The sequence below is a fragment of the Micromys minutus genome (assembly GCF_963924665.1).
Source record: "Micromys minutus genome assembly, chromosome: 6".
NCBI classification, from domain to species: domain Eukaryota; kingdom Metazoa; phylum Chordata; class Mammalia; order Rodentia; family Muridae; genus Micromys; species Micromys minutus.
Genome location: NC_137975.1, coordinates 47,208,806 through 47,232,072, shown reverse-complemented (window position 1 = coordinate 47,232,072; position 23,267 = coordinate 47,208,806). Strand labels below are relative to the sequence as shown.

At 40.0% G+C, this 23,267-nt stretch overlaps 1 protein-coding gene across 14 annotated transcripts in view; it reads left to right on the top strand.

Moving 5' to 3' along the window:
- CACNB2 (calcium voltage-gated channel auxiliary subunit beta 2) overlaps positions 1-23,267 on the top strand; it is a gene marked incomplete at both ends in the record, with an annotated part of 343,951 nt that overhangs the window by 287,151 nt on the left and 33,533 nt on the right. The gene's annotated exons all lie outside the window — the stretch shown is intronic.

The following is a 23,267-nucleotide window of genomic DNA, read 5'->3' as shown; positions in this document are numbered from 1 at the left end:
CCACTGAAGCTGGAACTGTCTCAGCTAGACTGGCTGGCCACCCAGCCTCCCATGCAGAGTACATAGGGTTATGCCACCAGGCTTAGCTTTTTCAAGGGTGAAGACTGTACTCAGGTTCTTATGGTTGCTCAGCAAGCCCCCGTACCCAGTCAGCCATCTCCCTAGGTTGAAATGGGAAGGCCTCTGTGCTCACTGTGGGTGAGGCCAAGCCCTGACTGGGAGGACCTAGGACTCTATGAATGTGGAGGAAGTGAGCCAAGCACTGGTATGCATAGTTTAATCCACTGCCCTCTGAGCTTGCCTGCTGATAGGTCTGTCACCTGGACTTGTATTAACTTGCTTAAGTTGCTTATATTTTTCAAAGTATTTTATCATAACAACAGTGTCTTAGGGTTTTACTGCTGTGAATGGACACCATGACCAAGGCAACTCTTAAAAGAACAACATTTAATTGGGGCTGGCTTACAGGTTCAGAGGTTCAGTTCATTATAACCAAGGCAGGAACATAGCAGCATCTAGGCAGGCATGGTGCAGAAGGAGCTGAAAATACTACATCTTCATCTGAAGGCTGCTAGCAGAATACTGGCTTCCAGACAGCCAGGGCAAGGGTCTTAAAACCTACACCTACAGTGTACTACTCCAAAAAGGCCACACCTACTCAAACAGAGCCACACCTTCTAATAGTTCCACTACCTGGGCCAAGAATATACAAATCATCACAAACAGGAAAGAAAACTAAGACATTAGCAATTCCCCAAATTTTTAGAAAAGGGATAATAAGCGTATTGTTCATAGACTGTCCTACATATTAGTTGCCTATGAGTATGTGTGTGCATTTGAATATGTATGAGACAGACATGCATGTGCTTGCAGAAGCTGACATAAAATGTTTATGACATAGTACAGTTATATGCTTACGTTATCCTCCGCTGTGTTTTACACATTAAAAGGCAACAATACCTTTTATCTCTTAAAAAAGTTTTTGTTTCCTTGGCAATGACATTTTTCCTGTTGAAATTTATAAATTAAACTCCTGTGTTCTGCCTAGGATACACTTTGAAGGAAAGGTGGTTGGTAACCATTGTAGTACTTGCTCTTTTAAGTCTCTGTGGTGGGAATGGGGGAATTGCTCAGTGGGTAAACCTTGATGTGTGTGTGTCAGGACTTACCTGAGTTTGGACCCCTAAAAGTCAAGTAAAAGTTGGGCATGTTGGTACACATCTGTACCCTCAGTTCTAGGTACCTGATACAAACAGATGTTAGGGACTCACTGGACAGCCAAGCCAGCCAAAATTGTGAGAGACAGTGTTCAACTAGTAAAATGGAGAAGGGACTGCAGAAGACACTCAGTGTTGACCTCTGGCCTCTATATATGCACCTTGGAAGCACATACACAGAGAGAAAGAGAGAGACAAAGAGAGACAGAGAGAGAGAAGGAGACAGAGACAGAAATGGGCAGAGAGACACAGAGAGAGAGAGAGGCAGAGAAGCAAAGACAGAGAGAGACTACACTAGTGAATCATTAAACAACCAATTGAATGTCAATGAGATTCATGTAATGTTTAAAGTAAAACAAACTATGGAGGTCGATGGATGGTGTTGAATTTTGTTTTCTAAAAAGTGGCATCACATTCATTAAGTTTGAAAGTCACCATCAAAGTCATTACAACAGTTCACATAAAAATATCCTCCAATTCAGCACGGGGTGGTGACCTCCAACAAACAGCATCACAAGTACTTGTATTTTTAGGAGAAATTATGACAGGCAAAGGCAGGGTGATCTTTACATGGTGTGGAAAGGAGCACACGTAGCCTATTTAATGCCAAGAGTTCTTGGTGGTATATAGGAGGACGAAACTTAGGAAGAAAGTGTAGGCTAAGACTTAGATTTAGAAATGGTAATTGAACAGGTATAGGCAAAGGATTGATGCTCCAGCTGCCTGCGAGAGGTTGGAATAGGAAAAAGTCTATAGCTTCAGAAAGCCAAGTAAACAGTTCCGAAAGATCGATTTTTCCATCCCACCTGTGCTGTGGCCCCAGGTCAGAGCAGATGCAGCAACACAGTAAAGGCGCAGGGCCTCTGCCTTGCTGGGCATGGTGAATGCTGCTAAGTCTTCAATAATAAAACTGAGCCCAAGGGCAAACTGTTTATCACTCAACACTTGCCTATCTTTCAGGAATTTTAAGCAGGCTAAGAGACAAAGCTTTGCTCTCTGGTTTAACTCCACGGGCTCCATTCAGTATAATAGCTGGTATTTGCCAAATGGATAACACTTCATGATAACAGGGAGAACATTACTCAGATGCAGTGGCCTTCCAATTCCGTGCTTTGAGCAAAGGCTCATTTCCTTTGCAAACTAGAAGTAAGCATTACTGATGTGCAGTGAAGTGAGAGGCATTGTCCTCACTTGAAGGATGCTCAGGGAAGGTGACATTTAGTCCTGCTAAAACTGACACTCCTATTATATGGAGGGTAGCCTGAGCAGGTACACAGGAATAAGAGACAGACACATGCTTGACTCTTCACCCATTTATTGTATAACCAGGCTCCTCGTTGCCAATTCTGTTTTGTTAACATACTCATCACTTCAGAGACAAATGAATGTAGATCATCGCTGTCCTGATGACTCTCCTGTAAGACATAGCCTAACCTCTGTATTTCCCAGAGACTACTAACATTCCTTATTTTCTAGCTAACCTACATTATTCAACTTTCTTTTTTGCTATTCATTCTGATCACAAACTCTCAGCGGTATGTACCTTTATTCCTTCAGCCACTCCACTGACTGGTGTTTGGTGCTGCTCATTGATCTCCCTTCCCTAGAGTGTCCCTCTCCTCTGTCTCATACTACTTTGCAGATATGTATGACCATGACCTAAACACCCAATGAACCCAATAAACTCTCAGTCTAGATTAATGGTTCTCAACCTTCCTTTAACACACCCTTTATACAGTTCTTCATGTTGTGGTGACCCCACAAACAATTATCTCATTTATACTTCATAACTGCAATATTTCTACTGTTGTGAATTGTAGAGTAAATATCTGATATGTGGGGTAGCTGATATGTGACCTCTGTGAAAAGGTCACTTAATCCCCAAAGAGGTCATGACCCAGAGGTTGAGAACCTATGTTCTAGACAGAGATGAGTCCTGTAACATTGCTTAGACATATATTTCTCACTTAATTCACTCTTCCCCTGAACATTACTATAAATTACTCAAAAATGTGTTCAAGACTTAGTATATCTTGTTGTTATTCAATCACTGATCCAATGTAGATACTCTTGTGTGGTCACTATGTTCTTTAATACATTAGATAAGTTTAATAATGGCTATTTGCAAAATGGATATTGCATGGATTTCACTTCCCATTCAAGGCTTCAAATAATAAATGAGAAAAATCTATTTGATAGCAGTTGCTTTGATAAGTATATAGAGTTTGTGCCCTGGGAAAACTCTTGTTAAAAAGATCATAGATTCTTATCATGATGTTGCACCACTAAAACCTTATTCTAGCACTTTTGTGATGAGTTTATTTTGCAATTTTGAATGTAGCACATTTCACAAGATATAAAATTAATTTACATTATTAAGAACATAGCCTTAAGACATTACAGCATAATGTATTTAAATATAACTGTCCTCATCTATCTCCAGAACATTCTGTTTTTGAGATTATAACATAATTACATCATTTCCAAGCCCTCCCATTATCACCATCTCCCTTCCGTTGTGTGTTCCTATTTTTTTCTTTCAAAACCACTGGCTCTTTTCCTTGTTACAGTGTATATGTGCATTTATAAACATATAATACACCTTCTCAATCTGTATAATGCTACTTGTGTGTATATATATGTATATATATGTTTTCAGAGCTGATGATTTGCTATTGTATAACCAATTGGTGTACTCATCTCTGGGGAAGACTATTTCTCTCATTCCTTAGTTGTTTGTAGCTCTTTGTCTGTGGTTGAAGCCATCTTCCACATTGACATGTCTATTAATGTTGTCTTGCTCACATCATGCTTAGGCAGCCACGTTGCTGAGAGTTTATAGGTGTAGCTTCTCTGAAATTTCCAAGAGACACAGTCTCACAGCAAGCCTTCTGTTCCTCTGGCTCATGCAGTTCAACTAATAAATGTACACATAACTCCTGAACCTAGGGCTCTGCAACCCTAAACTGAACTATTACCAATCAAAAGCTCAACTCTACCCACTCTGTGCCTGGAAGCCATTGTTCTGCTTTCTGTGCTTAGGACTTTGACCACTCCGAGTACATGCCAGTGGAATCCTACAGTTCTTGTCCTTCTCTGGTGGCCTTATTGACTCATCATAGTAGTATCTAGTTCTGTGTGTCCTTAGATGTGAAATTTTTTTCTTTATGACTCATCTTTGTGAATAATATACTTGGTTTATCCTTTATTAATAAACACTTCACTTCTGCCTTTAGGATGCTTCTGTGGATATGGGTGTCCAAAGGATCTCCAAGAATTTTCAAATGAAAGCCTATTAGTGATAACAGAAAACAGACATTGTTTCTTAGATCATACACCATTAGCTGGGTTCTTACTGCATGGTGGTGCGTCATTTAAAAATTAAACATGTGTCAGCTCTCTCTGCCAGACTATAAATCTTTCACAGAACCTATTTTTAGGGTAAACAACATATTTAGAGAGCCAAATATGAAAAAAACAACTTATTTTTGGCATATTTTAGCATAATATATTTTCTTGCTCTTAGCATGGCTAAATGTTTTAGATGATTACTGGTCTTGAATACAAATACGTTTTGCTGAGCCACTATTTTGAAGGTGTGCTGATGATAGGGAAGAAGATCTTTTCACAAGCCTTTTATCTTCTGAAACTTGTGAGATACTCCCTTTCAGAATGCACAGTATTCGAACCTATGCAAGCATGGACCTGTGTTTGAAAATAAGCAATAAATTGTATTGATATGCTTGGTAACAAATGAATCAACATTTTCTCATATAATGCTCACTGGAGACAAAAATATTAACCTCCCAGTTGAAAAACAAGATACCATTTGGCAAAATCAAATATCATATAAGTGATATTTTATGAACATTCAATTCTAATTATTTTTCCTGGATGAAAATTCATTTGTATTTGGGAAATTCTCTTGTAAAGATTCTGATATGTTGTATAAACTCTATGTATATGGGATTGTATATCTTCTTTACTGCAAACCATAGGCACTTATTACATATTGAATGTACCCAAATAAATGATCACATTAGTATCATATGAAACTTTCCCTCAGATTTTATCTTTGTGAAATTGAACAACCTTTAAGACCTAGTTGTAAGACAAAAATGTCACATATGAATGATAGCTATAAAATGTCTTTGCATATCTTTTATTGATACTTTGGCTTCACACATTTGTATACCACATATTGATCCTTACCACTGACCACTCTCCTGCCCCACATCCACTGGACCCGCTCCCTCCCAGAACTTTTCAAGGAAGCTTTTCTCTTTGGCAGAACATGATGTTTTGAAACCATTTCCTCTTAGTGAGATTCCCCTTTTCTGTGATTATCCTCACTTACAGACACCCCTCTCCTTTGGGACATGGTTCTAGGGTTTCTTAATGAGGTTTTGAGTTTTGGCCAGAATGAACCTGTGACAGATGCGTCACTCTGGAATGACCTTGTCCTAGGATTTATCAGACTTGTACGATGTCATTTACTCTCTCCCTCCAAATCCAGAGCCCATATTTTCCCCGTGTGTCCACTGAAATGTATTCTATATTTTGAGATCATACCCCTGCTGGTCTGGAACTCTTCAAAGATGACATGTTACAAGCTCCCAATCTGCCCTTTGTAACCTCTGGAGGAAGCTGTCCCAGTCTCTGAGAAGACATAATTGCCTCCACATACTGAAATCTTTCTGGAGCTCTGGGTAAATGTGTGTTGTTTCTATTTTCTCTATTTAGGATATATACTCACTGCAGGAAGAGGCACTGTGCTAGCTCACCAGGCAAGACCTTACCTTGTTCTGTGGGATGGAACATTTACCATGCCTCTCTTCTCCCTGCTGCAACTACTTACATACAAGTTCCAGGAGGCTTGATTCCCAATATTTCTTTGCAAAATTTCTAAGGCTCCTAGGACAAAATAGTCAATATAAAAAAAATCAACAAAGTGTGTGAAAGTATCTTTTGCAGTACCTACCAAAAACAGGTAAACAAAAGCTTGTTCATAATGTATATACAACCAGAGTTTGCTTACATGTGATCTGAGACAATTTTCTTCAAACTTCACCTCTCACTTATAATTAGTTTGTCTCTTTACTTTAAAACCATGAAAAGGAACTCACTAGTCCTTCTTTGATTTCCACTCATTTGACTTCTCTCCCCAGAGAGTGGTGTTCATAGGGGGCCATGCTCTCAGCATGCCCTATTTCATCTTCTGTGTCCCATTCTCCTCAAACCTCCTGTGTAGTGTATTCCTCTGTGCCCAATCAAACCTCCTGTGCAGTGTATTCCTCTGCACCCCATTCTCATGGTGTGTAGTTAGAATAGGAGCGGCCTCCTCCTCCTCTGAGGATAGTATCCTCTATCCTTCATCTTCCTGGACTTCTGCTCATGTTCCCTCTTCTTCAGCATCCATACTTTCCATCCCTGGTCAATCCACACAGCCATTCTAAAAGCATAAAGCTCCCATGTCACACAGTACCTTTTGAATTCGTCTTCACATCTCCCCTCTCTCCCAGCCAGACTTCTCACAAGAGGATGGTCCATATAGTTTCTCCCTTCCTGGCCTTGTCATGTCTAGATTATACCCTAAAACTCCAACACAATGCTCCAGGCAAGGTCACCAACAATCTCTGGGCTGTCAAATAAGTCATAAATTGGGCCTGATCTCACTCAAACTGTCAGCAACATTCAAAATAGTCACTTGCTCTCTCCAGCTTGAAATGTTCTCAGCTGTTGGCTGTTGTGACATCATGTTCTCTGGACAACCCTTGCCAGATTTAAAAAAGAAAGAAAAAAAAAAAAAAAAAACTAGGGACAGTAAAGGGATACAAGCTCTTTAACCTCTGCTTAAAATTTCAATATCTCGGATTGGAGTGATGGCCCAGTGATTAAGATTATTATCAGCTCTTCTAGAAGACCCTGGTTCAATTCCCAGCTCCGACATGGCAGCTCACAACTGTCTATAACTCCAAGATTTGACAACCTTGCACACACATATATGCAGGCAAAAACATACCAATAAAATAAAAATAAATAAATTATTTTTTAAAATCTCAAGTTAGAACATGGCTTTATTATTTTCTCTAGCTGTACTTGCCATTCAGAGTTTCAGGTTTTATGTCCAAATGTCTATATAGCCTTTATATTTATGTTATAGTCACATGAACCTCAAAATGAACTTGTGCACATCAGAGCTCTTTATTTACTCTGTGTGCTCATTTCTGGCTTCCCCTTTTCAATAATGGCCTCAGCATGAATACATTCTATCATCTTACCTATAATGAGACACTAATCCCAGCTGCCTTCACCTCTTATCTGATCTCTCCTTGCTCCTTTTTAAACGGGCAAAAAAGAAAAATTGGAGAAAACAAACCATATTTGTATTTTGTCAAAGGAGAAGGGGTTCATTTCAAAGCAAGTAGCAAATAGAACACACAGCTGTGGCGATCAGTGGGCAGTGAGAAAGGACAAAAATGATGTTGAGCAAAATGGGAAGGAGAAGAAAACTAGTTATTGGTAAGTCATTCCTGAAAGGAGAGTTATGCGATCACCAGGATATGCTTGGAGAAATTTAGGTAGAGACAATTGGCACCAAGACATCAAGGTTCAATATATAGACACCTGCTGAATATGTAGATGTGTGCCATTGTACTTGAATTCATAAAAATGTATACTAGCAGTAAGGGAAAATATATTGATGGAAGAATAAAAGTATCTGTTCACTGGCCTTAGGTTGGCCTCTTAGACTTCTTTTCTGCTTTTCTGCCAGCCCCAGGCATGGGTCTCTTGTCTCTTCACTTCTCCATACTATACTTCATGATCATTCACAGGATACACACAGAAGGAAGCACAGTGCCTGTGTCCCTTTCAGTCGTGTACTCAAGATAAGCATACACGTGTGCCTGCTTTATCAAGGGTTCATTGTTGAACATTTTGGCACTTAGCCTTCAGTTATCTGAACCCAGTGAGAGAGTGACAACACTTGAGAGCACATCTGGTCATACCCTCCCTGGGTATGACTTATCTCATACACTCCTTGATAGTACATGGAGCCAAGAATTCCAAAGCGACAAGCAAAACCTCCCAGCCACTCTCATAGTGTAATCCATCAGCTCTGAAGCAGGAATCCATTTCACCTCTTTCCTGTCCTTTGAATGGGGTTTGTTCTGACTATAGCTGCTAATTTTTGAGTTAAATGAAAGTCTTTCCAAAGAGGTCTGTCCTGATGTTAGCAGATAAAAGAAAATCAGACTCCACTGGAGTATGTGACTGGGTAAACCTCTATACCTATTACCAATTGCACTCATTTTCATGGAACTTTGTAAGGCTTTGTTTAAAAAAAAAAATAACTAGCTCACTGGTGCTGGACCAAAGTTGACAATGGTTAGTCATATGACAACAGTTATAACTTATGTTAATAAACTGTCTTCCATTGAGCAAGCCTAAGGAATGCAAACTAATGTCCCAGTGATCTAGAAGCAATGCTTTAAGTGGAATATGATGAAGATGACTCCTATTCTGAAGAGTTTGAAGGAAGGTATTTGTGAGTCTCATGACTGAAATACTGGGTTTGTCCTGCCTTCACCTTTTTTGATGACATTTCAGTGTTTACTGATTTGGGTCAACACTGGAATTCAGACAGTGTTGCTAAATCTTCATACACAACTTCCATCTGCATGCTGCAAAACCTTAAATCTACTTTTGTGATTTTTGAGGTTGACAGAAGAAATAACTTGTGTCCAGCATATGCCAAGTCCTAGAAGGCAATAATGACTATAAGATGGGTCCTGGCTCACACAACTCACAGCCGGGTAAAGTTGCAATCTGGCTATAAGACCTGCAGAAATTGTGCAGAGTAACATAAAGTTGTCAATGCCATACTGTATGTAACTCAGTTTCCCTGCCTGTGTATATCATGCACATGTTTAGAATTCTTGATGAACTAAACATTAAGTTCTTCAGTGGCCTAAAGACTCTGTAGCAATATAGTCTATGGTGTTTGTGAGAGGCTGAGTAGCAAACACATGAGGTGAGGCTCTCCCCGGGTCTTAGGGAAGAAGACTGGGCAGGCTGTAGTGACAGGAACCAGAGAATAACTTAATGGTTTTCACTCAGTAGCAGCAGCTTGAGAGCAAGGAACCCTATTTTTCTTTTCCATCCATCTCAAATGACTACCCACTTTGGAGCAATTCTGTAGACTCACAGGTATTCTAGGTTCCTTCCTCTGACAGTCCAGGACCCTCTCCTCTGTTATACTTCATTCCTTTGTGCTGTGTGTTATGATTGTTTGTGTGACTGTGTCCCATAAAAGATCATGACTTCCTTACTGAAAATCTTGACCATTGCCTTTTTGCTATTAGGCTATACTTTAGGGTGGCTTTGAAGTTGACATTCTCCTACCTCAGCTTCCTAAGTATTGGGCTTACAATATGTACTACTACATACTTGTATGTTCACATATGAATCCTTTTAGAGCTTCTTGTGATCCCTACTGTATTTTTATGACAGCTTCTCCCATATTTCTTTTACATGAACCAAATAAAAGGATCCAGTGAGCTCAGAAGCTAAGTTAGAAAGACTGGAATTCTGCCCTTAGAAATCTGTAGCAACACAGCTTGGCAAGGTACATGGTGATTAGAAATAAAAATATGTAAATAAAGTCACATGTTGTGGTGCAAGGCTACCATCCCTATGTTTGGTAGACCAAAGCAGGAAGAATCTGAGTTAGACAAAACCCGAGGTACATAGGAAGTCCCTGGGTAAAAACAGACAGACAAAACCAACCTCAAAGACCTCATGTGTTTTATAAAAAATTACTGTAGATGTCCCAAATTACTTTTGCTTATTTCTACCAAATTCCCAGAAGACTCTGAAACCTAGAAATCCGACTCCTGTAAGTGGCAGCTTCAAGAGGTGACTTACTGAAAAGTCATCTCCCTACTTGGCATGCAAGCGTCCCAACTATCAGAGAGCTGCTGGCTTCTCTGAGGTGGATGTTGTGTTCCTTCAACAACTTCTACAGGTCTTGCATGGTTTACACCCGAAATCACTTTAAATTGTACCCATATCTTGTGAGTAATATATGGCCCCCAAGTTAGTGGTTGATTGCATTTGTCTAATTCCTCTCTGGTCACTTGCATACTAATTACTCTATCTGAGGAGTCACAGGCTACTGAGGTTGAAGGTCCAGCTTCCATTCATTGTTGTTAAAATAAAAAAAAATTCAAGAGCTGGAGAGATGGCTCACCCATTAAGAGCATTGATTGCTCTTCCAGCCATACTGAGTTCAATTCCGAGCAAATACATGCTGGCTCATAACGATCTATAATGGGATCAGGTCTACAACAGTGTACTCCCATATATATAATAGATAAATCTTTTTTAAAAATGCAAATATGCTCAACCTGTTTTCCTGCCATCATAACTATTTTTCAAACAGTAGTGTGCATGTAAGTTAATCATGAATATTTAGAAATAAAAGCTTCATCTTAGTAATTACTTCCTAGAAATTAGCCTATAAAAATGCATTTCTGTCTTTGTTCAAGGAAGCCACATGCTGGAGCCAGCCAAAGGGGTGTGGGTTAAAAAAAATGAATTAGGGAAAATAACTTCAGAATACCACAAATGGATTTTTATAGATTCAAAATGTAATTTAAGATTTTTAATAAAATATAGTTAATATCTTCTTGGGCTGAAATGGTATACTGACCTCAGAGGACAAAAAAGTCATGCCAATATAGTTCTTTTTAATTGCTAGATTTTAATTAGTTAATAAATCAATTTAATGTGACATTTTTGATAGAGGGTCATTCTTTGTAGACCTAGCTGGCCTGGAACTCCCTATATACACCAGACTGACTTTGGACTCAAACTTATCCACCTGCCTCTGCCTTCTAAGTGCTGAGATTCAAGATGTGTACTGGTATACAACCAGCAGTAACTTTTTAAAATGAATTGCTCTACTCAGTTTCACCGTTTCAAAATGTTGTCTCGGTTTCTAAATGGGTGTATAGTATTGCATGGTTATTTTTAATAAGTTAAACATTACCTTATTTAGTGCTCCAAAGACCCTGTAGCAATATAGTTGACATTCTTCATCTCAGGCCTTTCTTACCTCTGGACTTGGATCAGATTGTTCACAGCAGAATCACCTGTTCTCTAAATCTTAGGACACCCATTCTGTATAGTCCTTTCAACTGATGCTCTCAGGACTCCCTCTGCTCAGCATTCAAATTCTTGCTTGTTAAATCCTCAGGATAGAAGGCATTACTAGTGGCAGAATAAAATGATAAAAAGGATAACCTTTTCTAAATAATAAGATGAAGGGAAACAATCTTCTCCCCCTAATGGACCTGGGTCTTGTCACAAAAGCACACCTGCAAAGCCAGGAGGGTGTGAGTATTTGAGTCAAACCAACAACATCTGAGATGTGAAAGCAGGTGCCATGTCATGCCCCCCCCAGTACATGGTCATATGTCAAAATGTGGTAGAGAATGGAAGGGACCTTCATATACAACTGTTTCTAGAAGACCCTAAAGTTAAGGAACTTATTTTCACATGATAAAAACCAATTATCTTTTTCTAACAAAATTTTATGAAAATATCTTTATGACACATTAAGCATTCACTTTTTAAAATAACTGTTATTTGCTGCAAGAGAGGAAGCCATTATGCAGACGCCAGTAGTCTTTGCTAAACTGCCCATGGTTAAGCCTTTGGCTTTTTCCACTTCCTCCAGTATGTGCGTTAACCAAAGCCTAAAATTGGAGCAGAAATTATGGGGTAGGGGAGTTGAAATTATGGGCTAGCATCTCTACTACATACGAACATCTGCTTTGGGGCTGCCATGTGATTTACTTCATTTGCTAAGTGAGAACAGTAACACTCAATGTCCCTGTCAGAAAGTGTTTGACATTGTAACTCAGAGGGACCTTAAAATATTTATTTTATAACTTACATAAGGAAGGAATGGTTGCAGGTAGGCATGGTGGCTGAAGCCAGAGAGCCTAATACTGAGGAAGCAGAACTTGGAGGACTGTTGGTAATTCTTGGACAGCCTAATCTAAAGAGCAAGTTCTTAGGCTGGTGGTGAGACTGTGTCTCAAACAACCTGAATGGATGGAAAAAGAAACGAGACAAGGGGGCACAAGGTAGAGAACTGTGCAGAGTTATGTAGATTGTCCTGTAGCTTGTATTTTGATGTTAATTTCACTACTTCAAGAAGGGCTGCCTAGTCATGTACCTTCCCATTTTCATTAGTAAAATAAAAGCAAGAGCCAGCGATTGGGCAGGGAAAGGGAGGTGGATACAAAGAGAGAATTTGAGGTCAGAGGACAGGGGAGGATCCAAGAGAGAAGCTCCAAGATTGAGGTCAAGAAGGGTGAATTGGATCCAGGTGACATGCTATGTTTGGCCTTTTCTATATTCATCTCATGGCTTCCTGACCTCAGTCTCTTTTCTGCCTTCTTTAACTCCAGTTAACCAACTGAATCTAGAGGTCTCAGTTCTACTTCCTAAGTCATCTTCCCTCCCTACCTGTCCAACTTTGTTCTAAAATTCCAGCCCCCACCCCACCCTAATGTTGCTTCCAGGAGTAGGGCTTTGCAGAATTAATAGCAGAATATTACGTTCTTGGTTAAACTTGGGTCTCAGTTAAAATTGTGTTTAACATGAATCTATCTCCCAACTAAACTTCCTAGTTTACTCTCCTTTGTTCCATCTATAGACATTGGGGACTTAATAAGAAAACTTCTGGGCTGGAGAGATTGCTCAGCAGTTAAGAGCACTGACTGCTCTACCAAAGGCCCTGAGTTCAATTCCCAGCAACCACATGGTGGCTCACAACCATTTGTAACAGGATCCAGTGCCCTCTTCTGGTGTGTCTGAAGATAGCAACATTGTACTCAAATAAAATAAATCTTTTTTTTTTTTTTTAAAGAAAACTTCTAGTAGTTTTGGTTGTCACACACACACACACACACACACACACACACACACACACACACTTCTGAATATTCTTTGTGGCTTGATTCAGAATGCAAGTACTTGGTCTACAAATGCCATAGGGCAAAATTGAGTGCCATTATTAGATAGTAAGTTCTGAGCCAAGAGTGGTAACATATGCCTGTAGTCCCAGTGCCTGAGGGGGTGTTAGAGGCAGGATAATAAGGAATTCAGGATCCCTCTTGCTTTTATAGTGAGCTTAAGGCCACACTATACTATATAAGATTCTACATCAAGATAGGTAGGTAGGTAGGTAAGCAGGCAAATAGATGATAGATAGATAGATAGATAGATAGATAGATAGATAGATAGATAGATAGATAGATAGGAAACAAGAAGGGAGTATTTAAAAAAGAGAAAATGTGTGACTATGTATACACCCCTCAACTTTACTTGCATACATGTATTCCAGAACTTCATGATTGTTAAAATGTCTCAGCAGCAAGTTGTATCTGGTTCTTCCAGATATCAATGAAAATCAACTGTGATGTTTTAATGACCTCAGTGACAGGCATCCATGATTTTGGATCCACCAATTCTAGTTCAGTTCATTCCAAGTAGTCCAGCTCCACTTTTTAAAAAGTACCATCTTACTAAGGAGATGGGTAAGTGTGGAAGAGCACTTGTAATGTAAGCACAAACACTTGAGTTCAAATCTCAAGAACCCACATAAAAATGTGGGCTTGTCAGAGAATAGTTGTGTCTCCAACACTGCAAACAGAGACTAGGTAGATCCCAAGAGACTATTAACCAGGCAAGCTAACCCAAATGGTGATCTTCCCATTAAGAAAAAATGTTATTTCAAAGCAGAATGGCAGAGAGTAGTAAGGGAAGCCACCAGACTGCATGTGCATGCACAGTAGTGTACACTGATGTGTGCACCACATATACAAACTAACCCTTCCGTACATGCCACAAACCATTTGCATCCAATCTATGTGTTAGTCAGCTTGCTGTCACCTTACTCATGAACAAGACCTGAGAGAATCAAAAGAAAGGAAAGGTGTGGGTGGACTCAGCTTCTGGTGCATGGCGCGTTGGCACATTGGTTTGGGGACTGGCACAAGGCAGTATATCAGAGTTGAGAACAGGAAAATTGTCACCTCATGACAGCTAAGAAGCAAAGAAATGATAACAAAGTGGAGTTTCTTTCCTTCAGGGGCATGCCTTTGATGGCCTCACTTTCTCGTCAGTATCTTATGTCTTAAAGGTTTCACCATCTCTCGAAAGCACCGCAGACTAGCACAGAAGGGTAGAATCTATCTGCAGTCAAAATAAATATGTGGTTTACACAGCAGTGTTCCTACTCAGTCAAATATGAATCAGTCGATATAAAGGTAATATTTGGGCTATCATTCAGAGGGCTTGAAAAGAGTCTTACAAATACCCATAGATTTAATACAGGCTTAGAAAAAAATTCTGTCGACTATCCAAACCCTGAAAATAACATTCCCTTTCTCCTCCCCTCCCTGAGATCCCATTTAAATTCAGAATCACCAGTGCTGGTTGACATTCAATTCAAGACAGCAAGGCTGAAAATAGCCTTAATGACGCATGCAGTGCGTTTTCCAAGGAACAGACTCTGGACTTATTAGTGTCTGGAGCCATCCGTCAATAGGCATCTGGTGCACTGGTGTGTTGGGAAGTGATGCCAGAGATGTGTGCCTTCCTCTATCGTTTACACAGATAACTAACATGGCTGCCTTTAAATAGCCAGAGTGGGGAACAAGATTGACTTTATAGTCACTCTTGCCTCATAAGAAAAAGATATCTTTTTTTTTTTCCTGGCTGTAAAATAGCAATTCAAAGCTACCACCTAAAGGTAAAAAAATAATAATAATTTGCTGAGCTTTCAGTTGTGTTTTGCATGTATCAGGACCAGGGTTGGTAGTAACTGGAGACAGTGCTGAAAGGAGCTGTGAGCCCAGGTTGTAGCCTGCTGCGGCGATGTTCTTCGTGACCTTGAGCAAGATATCAAAATGGCTGGGCTTCAGTGTTTCATCTTTAAAATGAGACGGTAGTGATCTCTGGAGAAGGGCTCTTCTAGCTCTATAAAGAAGATCAGGAAACATCATAGCTCAAGATATTATGCTGAAGTTGCTTACACAGTAATGGTGCCTTTTAAAAATTATAATTATAATTTGGGGTAGAAGGAGCTTTCACGGTGGAATAGGGGAACTTTGCAAACTTGAATATGACATTATAGTGGGACAGTTGGGTGCCTGTTGTCTAGTACACAAAGAAGCCAGGGTCCCAAAGAATGGCTGGCTCTCCCTGATCAGAAATTCTATCTAGTCTTAGGGCATATGAGGCATATCAGCAAGCCTGGTTCTAGTTGGGTGATAATGATGGCAGGAATCAGTTAGTGTGCATTGTTTAGGATGCATGAAGGTAAGAATTCAATGTACCTCCCGTGCCCTCTGGGAATTGTGACCTCCTTGTTCCTGCTCATAGGAGAAGCTCACATTTCCCAGGGAGAAGAGCCGTGAGCTGGGAAGTGCAGCAAGGCACCTGACTTGGTTGTTGAAGGATCAGATGAGTTTTGACTACATTATCCCCGTTATTGATAGGATGCTAGCAGATAAATGTCTTTTCTATTCCCCTACAACTCTCAGCATGTCTAATACCAGTGCATCTCGTACCACTTCTAATGTTTTCCTACTATGTTTCAAGTAATTCTTTCATTTTTCTGAAGCTATCAGAGCCCTATAATGTTATGAAATTCTGACATTCTTGACTTAAAGTTTTCAATTACCCTCTTTGTAAAGGGATCAGTAATCCCACAGGTTTAGCTTCACTTCTGAAGCCAGTCCAAAGCAGTGGGTTCCCATGTTAGACACTGCTTATCTGATTTGGCTACATTGAAAGCTTCTATACCTGCTCCCTGGGTGCAATAATTTATAAGAATGATTCATAGAGAGTTGGAAAGATGGCTCAGTGGTTAAGAGCACTGACTACTCTCCCAGAGTTCCTGAGTTCAATACCTAGCAACCACATGGCAGCTCACAATCCAGTGCCCTCTTCTGGTCTGTAGGCATGCATGCATTCATACCTGTATATATTTTAAAAATACTTTAAGAAATAAAAAAGCAAAAAGAATGACTCATGGAACTCCAGAACCCAGTTTACTGCAGAGATGACCAATTTATTAAAAAAAAAAAATCTTTTCAATAAGAATGACATGGGATAGGTGCATAGTATAAGATGTGGCACTAGGGACAGAGCTCTTATTCCCAGGGATCCTCACCTTCATGTATTTACCAAACTAGAAGTCTCTTTTTGGTTTAATAGCAGTATTATTACTTATGTATGAAAGATCGGGGGCTGGAGAGATGGCTCAGCAGTTAAGAGCACTAGCTGCTCTTCCAGAGGTCCTGAGTTCAATTCCCAGCAACCACATGGTGGCTCACAACCATCTGTAATGGGATCTGATGTTCTGGTGTGTCTGACAGCTACACAGTGTACTCATATACATAAAATAAACAAATATTTAAAAAAAAAAAAGAAAGATCGGATCTTTGATCTCTACTAATTTAGGAAAACCCCATCCACTTTTTCTCCTATGGGTATTATTGGGTGGAGCTAAAAGCTCTAATCTCCTAATCACTGGCTAGATCATTGACTTTGAGGCTAACTGGGAGTCCTTGACCACTAGCCAGTGGTTATCTCATTAGCATACAAGAAGACTATGCACTTTGAAGAATCAAGGAGTTTTAGGAATCATATTTTAAGAAGCAGGGTCATATACCAATAATGCATTCATTACAACACAAGCTTACCCTTAGGCCACATTCATATATTAATGGTTATTCCTTGTTCAGTATACCCCTTCTACCATGAACTATGAAGAGAGCTGTTGATTCCATTTGCTTTCACTTCTACAGAGTTGCTTAGAGCAGTTGAGGAGCAGTAACTTACTTATACATTAAGTTCATGAACAAAACTGCACTCTCCCTGGATGTGTTCGTTAACAACAACAAAAAAGTGTGCATTGAAGACCAGGTAGTATGTTTATTAAATATGTAATCCATACTACTTGTCATTCAATATGTGATCCATAACTAGAAAACTTGCTAAGCTCCTAAGGTAACAATGATAGCTGGAACCCCAGTGTGGTACTATCCACGGGATGGCCTTTATGTGATGCACTTCTAATATTCTTCTTTCCAGTGAGAATGTATCTTAGTGAAGGTTTCCAGTGCTGTGAAGAGACACCATGACCAAGGCAACTCTTACAAAGAACAACATTTAATTGGGGCTGACTTAGAGTTCCAGAGGTTCCATCCATTATCATCATGGCAGGAAGCATGGCAGCATCTAGGCAGACATCTTACTGGAGAATGAACTAAGAGTTAGTTCTACATCTTGATCTGAAAGTAGCCAGAAGGATACTCCAGTGACTTACACTGGGCAGAGCTCAAGCATATATATTATTCAACCCCACCTCCACAGTGACACATGTCCTTCAACAAGGCCCCACCTCCCAATAGTGCCACTCTCTGCACCAAGCATATTCAAACCACCACAGAAAGACAGCATATGAACACAAATGCAGCCAGTTTTAAGCTTAAGGCAGACCAGAGGAACACAAATAGCAGTTGACCATAGAAATACAAGACAGGAAGTTTTATATTGAATCAGAACAGAGAAGTCTGAGGCCATCTATGATAGGAAGAATAAATGATAATCTAAAGCCTACAATAAGCCTTTTGTCATCTGCTTTGATAGACTCATGCCTTTGCTTCAACAAAACAGGCTTTGTGCAGATTTTCTTTTGTAACAAGGGCTTCGTTTTTCTTCATTCTTTTCTTGTTTGCAGATCTAGACTGAAAAGTCCTTTTACCTCTGATTCAATTGCACAGTAGAATGACAATAGTTAACAATAAGGTATTATTTATTTCAAAGCAGTTATAGGAGGAAATTTTGAACGTTCCTCCACAATGCAATAAATGCTCCAGGTTGATAGAGACCATTACATTGACTGTTACACAATGTGTATGTGAATCAAAACAGCACACTGCATTCCATACACATGTATAGCTTTAAGTCAATTATAAGTAGGTACTGGAAGAAGTCAAATATTTCATTAGATTTAAAATATCTATCCAGGACTATCACTTAGTGATTGGGAATGTGCTTGCATGCAGAGGACTGCTGTCCCTGTGTTCAATGCCATCACCAGAAAAAAAAAATCTTAGCAATGAAAATAGCTATCCTGGAACTCGGGGGAGGGGGGATTCATGAGGCAGAGAAGGAAGAAATAAAAGAAAGCAAACAAACAAATAAAACATGCTCTTCAAAGCCTTTTCCTGCTTGAACACACTAGATTCCTTATGTTCTCAGCCTAAACAATCAGAGGCAGCCCAGATGACACTTGCCTTTAAGTACAGGTCACAGGGTATTTGAAATGAGGGAGTAAATTCTTCATTCTGCTTTTGTTGCTGTGTTCTCTAAACTCTTTGTCATATATTACAGGGGGGAAATTCTAGAAGTCTGTGATTACCTGAGAGCTTAAATTTGACAATAATCTTCTTGAGAGAAGAAAAATGGATTTTGTATGATGTCCATGTGTTGTGAGCATGTTATATGATATGCATAGATGGACATGTTTGTCTCTTTCTTCTACAATGCCAGAATTCTTTAAATGACACATTCACAAGCTATCTGGGTTTCACTGGTTACTGTTCAGTCGGGATGGATGGAGGCATCTTGGAAATAGAAGGCAAGACATGCATCTCCAGAAGCAAAATTGTTCCTTGAATCAGAACAACTGAAGAACTGCAGTGTCCCTGAGGTGTAAGGTCTATCTGTGCACATGTGGCACAGGGGGCTTGGAGTTTTGGAGGATAGGAAGGCTGGGACTTTGGTGATAGACAATTTCATCTGCACGTCATTTCCCCTGTGGTCTCGGAGGAGTAGATACCGGCAGGTTTGCTATGTGCAGTTCCTTACCGGAAGCTCCCACAGGTGTTATGAATCAGTCCAACTTTCCCATCCAGCGTGTCTCAGCCCACCTGTGGCTTTTAAGCCATTGACCCTTTAGTTAAGAGTTCCTTAAAGGGACACAACTAAGTGGGTAGGATGTATTTATGTAAGTTTGTATGACAGTTTACTAGGTGACAATGGCCAAACTGCTCCTGAGATGCAGAGAACCCCCATGTTGGTCCTAGAGGCTGGGTGCTTCCACAGGTAGAAAAGTTCCAAAATTTTTGTCTTTCACTGGGGTGGGGGTGCTGATAACCACTAGTCATTCAACCTGCAAGGTAGGGTTCATCCAGAGCCCTAGCCTGGCACGAGGAGCTCAAAGGTTCTTGAAGAACTGGCCCCTTTTCCTCAATGGAAACTCAGAAATGCTGGTTCTGCTATCAGCAAGAAAACTCAATAGCAGCAGCAGCAGCAACAACAGCAGTAATGGGATAATCAGCTGTGCAGCAAGACAGAAGTCCAAGCAAACCAAAGGCAAGATAAAGTACCTTCTGAAATGCCCTTAATATAGGATGCTGTCAGAAGGACTTTCCATACTCAGGGTGGGCTTTCCCCCTTCCCTTGAGGCAAACAGTACAATTCTTCACATGAGACTCAGGTTATTCTGATTTGTAGCAAGCTGACATTAAACCAACCACGATAATGCAGGAGGATGAAAGCTGCAGAGTTCGTCAATAGCAGAGCAGATGAACAGCAAATAAGGTAGGCCATGTCAGCAGTGGCAGCTGAGCCAAGCTGAGGCCCTGGGAAGTTCCCTGTCTGTCAGCCCATTTGTCATTAGCTGGGTGTTCAGACGACAGGGAGGCCATTACCGATGTGGTCTAAGTATCCTCTTCTTTGTGGAATCGAGGTAGAGATGCTATAGTCTTCCTCAGTGTGCAATGAATGGTAAGCTTTCAGGCCTGGTTCCTCCAGTACAGTTTTGATATGCCCACATGACCAAAGTATCTCTACTTTGAAAAGTGTATAGGGTGGCACCTTTTCTGCTTTTACAAGTAAGATATTTGTTGTTCTGTGTCCTCCAGGTGATCTGAACAGATGGTTGTGTTTACTTGCTCAGTGAAGTTCAACGTCATCCTGCTTCTGGGTTTACACTCAAATGAAACCAAATGCTGCACAACCTGAGAAAGCTCTTTTGAAAAATAGCCTGATGTCAATACTACTGATTTTTCTGCAGGGTTCCCATGTACTTTATATGATGTCATATATACATGTGCACATGTATGAGATGTGTGTGTCCTGGATTTTTTTCTGTGAAGAGTAAACACAAATTCTATAGATTTTGTGAAACTATCTCTTTGACAAGCCTGTGTTGAACAATCGTGGGGTCATACCAGAGAACCTTAGTAAGAATTCCAGTAAGATGGCGCGTGATAACACCACAGAAATTAAAGAAACTTCTAGATTGCCCCAGTAAAACTGACATTCTTTCGCAAAGATTGTTGACCATTTGACAGGACTGTATTCTGAGATAGCACATTCAGTGCACAAAGAAGACATTGATTGGTTACAATCAAACAATGTTTTTAAACTTTCTACTGTATTTTATTGTGTGCATGTGTATGCCATGGGATATGCAGACGTAATTCTGGAGCCCGAAAGAGGATTCTGGAGTTGGAGTTACCAGTGGCCGTGACCTGAGGCCTGGGGTTGCAACTCAGGTCCTCTGCAAGAACAGAGTAGCCCCTTAAGTGCTGAGCCATCTCTCTTGCCCCTCAAGCAATGGTTTTAATTTGAAAAGTTTATCTGTCAAATTGATCATCTACACTTGCTCTGTCTACTTAACTTGCCCCGAACAGCTCCATGCTGTTTCAGAAAGGTGATATATTTTCAAGGAAAAATGAGTTACATTAAGGGCATGGAAATGCTCTCTGCTTGGTTCTGTTGACACTTTCTAAGGATGAGTTTTAAAAAGCCTCCAATCAGTGGAAGCATATAGAATATTGATACACTATTCCCCCCAAAATACTTGTTTGTAGGACCTACAGAGGTTGGTAAGTTTATGTAGATTGGTCAGTTTTAAATAATACTTCATTTATTTGAAGATTTGTGAATATTATATTAGATTATTAAAATTAGAAATAGAAGTAGGGGATTTATTCTCTCCCTCCCTCCCTCCCTCCCTCCCTCTTTCTCTCTCTCTCTCTCTCTCTCTCTCTCTCTCTCTCTCTCTCTCTCTCTTTCTGCCAACCTGATCAATAAATGATTAGTACCCCTGACCTTGGAGAGGAAGGCACCCCTGTGTATATCTGTTACCACTGCATACAAATCACTTTTTGAATGTCTCCTTTGGGAAACCTACACACATACAAAGAATGAACAAGTTCATTGTTTCTCTCCAATGAAGTACTGGCAGGTCAGCATAAACCCATTCTTCTCTTACAGGACTCTGAGTTCCCATTGCCAAGAATGTGCCCTGTATGTAAGAGAGACTTAGCAAGCAAGTTCCGAAATTCAGAGGAAATAACTTAATAAGTGCCCTGATTCTGCCAAGTGCGAAAAGCTCAATTATAGAAAAGAGAATCCACAAACTTTGCTTATTCTGTCGTGTTGATGCCCAAAGCTGAGGAGCTGTGGGAACACAAAAGCACTTATCCTCTGCTGGTGGGCGTGACAGCTAGCAAGCTTTTCTGAATGTTAGTTTGAAATTTCATAGCCAGGTTTTTCTTATGCAAATACCTTTTGATCTAAGAATCTATCAAAGGAAATACAATTTTTTAAAAAATAGGGTTTTGAAGAATTTTGTACATGAGGACTTCATCTAAGTTACTGCCATCCCTGGCTCTTCTTATAATTCTTTCCTTCCCCCAACTCATACTCTGTTTTTAAATTACTATCACACACACACACACACATGCAAATGATGTTTACACACACCTGCACACATATAATAAGCTCAGGGCTTTCTTGTTTTGGGGTGTGTGTGTGTTTTTAAAGCACATGTTCTGAGTCATCATCAAAAGAGACCACAGCATCTTTTGTAAGAATTTAGATTTCTCCTTTTTACTTAGTCTCTAATTATGTGCCATAGCACCTCAGGGACATGTAAAGTTGGTTTCATGGTTCCTTGTAAAGTTTTACTAATTCTTAGTTTGAAATAACAGTTTTATTTGCTGCCTATTTGTCACAGAGCTTGTGAATATTCTATTTCCATGTTGGGTTTTTTTTTTTTTTTTTACATTTTCATTCTTGTATGTATGGAGGGGTTGTCCATGTGTGCAGGTGTTCATGGATGTCAGAAGAGGGGTTAGATCATTTGAGGTTAGAGTTACAGATAGCTGTGAGCTACTGGCTATGAATACTCAAGTCCTCTTCAAGAACAGTGAGCATCCTTAAGTGCTGGACCATCTCTTCAATATCCCAGTTAAAACTTTCATAGCATATATATATTTCCCCTCAGAAATTACCTACAACAGTGAATGATTTATATAACAATAGCCCAGTTTTAGTTAGGCTTTCCATTGCTGCAAAGAGAAACCATGACCAAGGCAGCCTTTATAAGAAACAGCATTTAAGTGGGCTGGTTTATATATTCAGAGGTTTAGTCCATTACCATCAAGGTGGGAAGCATGGCAGCATCCAGGAAGGCATGACACTGGAGGAGCCAAGAGTTCTGCATTTTGATCTGAAGGCAGTCAGGAGAAGACTGACTGTTTTCCAGGCAGCTAGGAGGAGGGTCTCAAAGTCCACACCAACAGTGACACACTTCCTTCAACAAGGCTATACCTACTGCAACAAGGCCACATCTCCTAATAGTGGCATCCCTGGGCCAAGCATATTCAAACCAGTACAAACCTTTCAAACCCCTAAAAAGAAAAACTCAGTATCTAACCAACATCTTAGAGATTAACTTCACATTTGTAAAATGAACAAACAAAAAACAATAGGGCTATATTCAACATACAGTTTTTAACCTGTATTCCTTTAAGTAGTTGGTGTGTTATTGTGTGTCTTTTTTACCGGCTGCACATATCTTTATCCATACATAACACAGCTTATTTAGCCATTTAGGTGATTTCTCAGTTCCCTACAACGTAGAAGCAGAAGCAAAGAGTT